We start from the raw sequence: 4,509 nt of genomic DNA on the forward strand, positions 1-4,509 counted from the left end.
TGTTTGTTAGCTATCTCTCAATGTGAATGTTTGGTAATTCTTCCAACATTAGCAATAAACGTGGTGATTTTATGCATATGTAACCACGCATACATACACTGACGTAATCACACATACAGTGATTTGTTTTATGTTGATGATGTATTGATTTAAATACAGTTATATTGATTTTTATATTGATTAAAGAGTAAATGAAGTTTATTCTACTTAAAAATAAATTACAAGCAGATTTGTTCAAACATTATATTTGAACCGAACTTTGAATCATGTATAAAATCAGAATAAAGTCTGTTGAAGTTAGTTTTGTTTTGTTTTGTTTTTTGTGAGCTCAGTGTGGCCTTGGAAATATTGGTAGAGCGAGACCTGAAAGTGTCATTTTTTAAAAAATGACATCAGTGCCACACTGGAAATATTGGTGGAGACCAAATTGTGAGGGTTTGTGTGGACCGATAGAAAATATTGGTGGAAGAGAGGTCTAGTGTGGTGAGATGTGTGAACCAATCAGAATTCATTATAATTGGTAAATTGTATCAAACACTATGTTAGAACAGTATGAAAATGAATTCTTTGTGACTTGGGGTCAGATCACTCTGCAGACTGACTCGGCTTTTGTTATTGATTTAATAAAAGTCTAAACTTTTCTGCAAACCCTTTGACTTTGGATTATTCTTGTTCGAGAGAGTTTCCACAACACAAGCTAGCTACCAAATGCTACAACAGTGGCTGTATTTCAAGTTTGCTAATTCAAACAGTTTCACAGTGGAATCAGAAAAGAAAGGACATTCCTCAACATTTGCTTACAATTAGCTAAACAGCCTACAACTTATTGCCACGAGTTGGCCTAGTGGTTAGTATGTCCGCCTCTCGATCGGGAGCTCGCGAGTTCTACTTGCAGTCGGGTTATACCAGAGACTATCATAAAAATGGTACTTACTGCCATCTGGCAAGGCATGCTGCAATACGGATGTGAGTGGAGAAGGTAAACGCTCGTGGTTACCAGAGGACTAGCCCCCTACTGTAACCCTATAGGCAAGAGGCTGAGGGCTATCGAAATAGAGATCGGTGCTGTACCTATACGCCTCAAAGAGCTGGGACAGGTGACTGCCTGGGAAGACCAGATTCTGGCATGAGAGGGACCTTGATTTTATTTTTTGACTACAATTTATTACATATTTTTCTCATCTCATTCATCTCATCTCATTATCTCTAGCCGCTTTATCCTTCTACAGGGTCGCAGGCAAGCTGGAGCCTATCCCAGCTGACTACGGGCGAAAGGCGGGGTACACCCTGGACAAGTCGCCAGGTCATCACAGGGCTGACACATAGACACAGACAACCATTCACACTCACATTCACACCTACGGTCAATTTAGAGTCACCAGTTAACCTAACCTGCATGTCTTTGGACTGTGGGGGAAACCGGAGCACCCGGAGGAAACCCACGGGGAGAACATGCAAACTCCGCACAGAAAGGCCCTCGCCGGCCCCGGGGCTCGAACCCAGGACCTTCTTGCTGTGAGGCGACAGCGCTAACCATTACACCACCGTGCCGCCATTACATATTTTTGGTTAGCTAATATATTTCACAATTTGTAATTAAATTAGCTTTCAACATGTACACTTCATACTTATTTCCAAATGTTAAAAGGGAAGCCATGGCCTAATGGTTAGAGAAGTAGCTTTGGGACTAAAAGGTTGCTGGTTTGATTCCCTGGACCAGCAGGAATGGCTGAAGTGCCCTTGAGCAAGTCACCTAACCCTGTGCTGCTCTGGGTATGTTGTATGTTACTCTGGATAAGAACGTCTGTAATGTAATTAGCTAAATAACAAGCTAGCTGCTGGTGTTGCGTCAATGGCTTTAGTTTCAAATCTTGTTTGCTAATTTGCCCTAAAAAAAAAAAAAATCTCCTGAACTGATTCTGCACCCTTTGTTTACTGCTAGCTTGACAGAATTTTTATCCATATTCTTAGCTAGCTAATAACTTTTACAGTGGGTTATTAAGTTAGCTTTCGATGTAAATGTTTGCTAGTTATTTCCATGAACAAGCTAGCTGCCGAGCGCTGTGCCAGTGCTGATAGTTTCAGAGTGCCGAAAAGGCGTATACAAGTCTGTTACTGAGGTAAAGGATGGTCGAGTCAGGCCTTCCAAATCTCTGGTGCTGGTTAGTGAACGCTCACACAAACAAAACGAAGCATTTCTATTGAAACCTTTTTTTCAGTGGGGAGTCAAATTAGATGCAGCAGCACTGATTCATTCATCAGCAATGTCTCAGTTTCATTACAGAGAGCTGCACATTAAACAGATGGGCTTAGCTGCATGAGAAGAGGAAGATAGTGAGATGTCCTCTCTAAGAGCCTCTTTCGGCACTTTGCATTTGTGATTAGTTTAGAAAACTTGCTTTACTTATTACTTATCACTTACTACACACACGCGCACGCACACACACACACACACACACACACACACACACACACACACACACACACACACACTCCCCCATCCTCCTCCTCCTCTCCTTTCCATCACACTGGAAAAACAAACCCGGTTACAGTCAGACGCTTCAAAGCCCTGCATGTTGCAGATAAAGACATCAAAGGGTTCTTTCACATGCAAATTGGTGCGCTGCGCTCACGGGTTTGAAAGTAAACATGTTTCAGCATCATCACAATTATTCATCAGCACTGCACTTTCACAATGAGACAGTGGATTATGGGAGGAGGAGAGGGAACAACACTCGTTGACTGAAGTGGCTGGATCCGGTTTGAAGCATGGACATGATCTTGGAAAGTCCCACTGACCCTTGTGTGATACTGAACCAAAATACTTTAAAATATTTTATTATACCACAGTGCTGTTGAATTCCCAATACTAACTGATCAAGAAGGTGTTGATTAAGTAAGAGTTATTATAAGGCACGAGCTACTTCCAGTAAAATCGTGCGCTCTGATTGGTTCCTTGGTGGGCAGAATGTTCCCATAATGCCCGTGGGTAATTACGGACGTTGTTTCCAAGGCGCCAGCTTTCGATGTTGCAAAAAACAAACAAAAGCAAAACGACAAAAACAAATTAACTGGAAATCAAAACAGAATCAAAAATGGCTGAAACACGCAAGGCAGACGAGAGTCGCTGAGTTATTCACGAAATGAGCAACGAAGAGCGTTCAGAAACTGCTAACCGCTAACCGAAATTCAGTTTTGAAACCGCTAGCTGTTTATTCTGTATGCATGACTCAACTATGCTAAAAATATGACGTGACTGAAAGCAGCGTCACGCTTCATTATAATGACCATCTATTTTAACCTTAGAAATAAAAAAGCCATATAATAAACTCCTTATTAACCTCACTTGCTCTGTCTTTACGGGAAAATATCAGACCTCGGTCTTTTTGTATATACGGACTCGTACTGTCAAGACCTCGCGCTCAGTTAATAATGTACAGTGAGCCAGTCATTATGGACCGGTTCATGTCAGGGTCCTGCATCACCCTGTCAAGGTTTATTTCTCGATAATGACCAGCTTGCTGTACAATTCCCCACTTAATACATGACTACTTACTAAATAATCAATAATTTGATGCAAAACATTGATTTAAAGATTATTTTAATGCTACCGCCAGGGGTGCCGCCAGAAATTTTGGGCCCCATGAAAGATTAGAATTTTGGGCCCCCCAACTTTCAACAAAAGCAGCAATCCTAAAGCATTTATGGGTTGTACTGCTGCTTACCTCCTTCTCCAAAGGGGGGTTCAGTGGTTTGGTAGGGCGGAGGTCCCCCTGAGGCTGAATCTGTGCATATTTAGGGCACCCCATTAGTTATGAAACTGGTTATTAACACTAGTTATTAGCACCAGCATAACGTAATATTTCATCTTGTTTATCACACAAGTCAGTTCAGTTATTAAAATGGAAAAAATATCACTGTACAAACTGTAAAAGTGTTCTCTTGATAGGCTAATCCAACCACGTTCATACTGTTCATTTACCATTCGCTAATATTTTGAACACACATGTGAGCGATAGCTACCTTTCTTTGGGAAAAACTGAGTGACCAGTTGCCTGCCTCTCCGGTCCCTCTCGGCTTTCAGCTGCCTTTCTTTACGTTTTTGACAGCCACTCTTCATATTTAGCGATCATAGACTGTACGCACTCCACTGCTGGCTGGCTGGCTGCTGCACCGCAACACAGCAGCAAGTAGCGTTGCACTGATCAGCACACAGATTTAACGCATCGCGCTTCTACCAGAACTGGACCGTACCATTTTGCAAAAGGGGGAGGGTTAAATGACAATATGTTGAAGAACTCAAGAAATAGACAACCTTGTTCAATTAGCTCATTTTACCAGATGGAATATTGCATTGTTGTTATTCCAAAAGTCTTATTAAAATCATTAAAAGCATATTATCAGCCCCTTAAAGGGCCCCATGGCAGTGCTGGGCCCCTAGAATTGTTCTAACCTTTCCCCCCCTGGCGGCGCCCATGGCTACCACTAATGATGTGGTCCGTTGCAACG

The sequence above is a fragment of the Neoarius graeffei genome, chromosome 15, assembly GCF_027579695.1.
Source record: "Neoarius graeffei isolate fNeoGra1 chromosome 15, fNeoGra1.pri, whole genome shotgun sequence".
Taxonomy (NCBI): domain Eukaryota; kingdom Metazoa; phylum Chordata; class Actinopteri; order Siluriformes; family Ariidae; genus Neoarius; species Neoarius graeffei.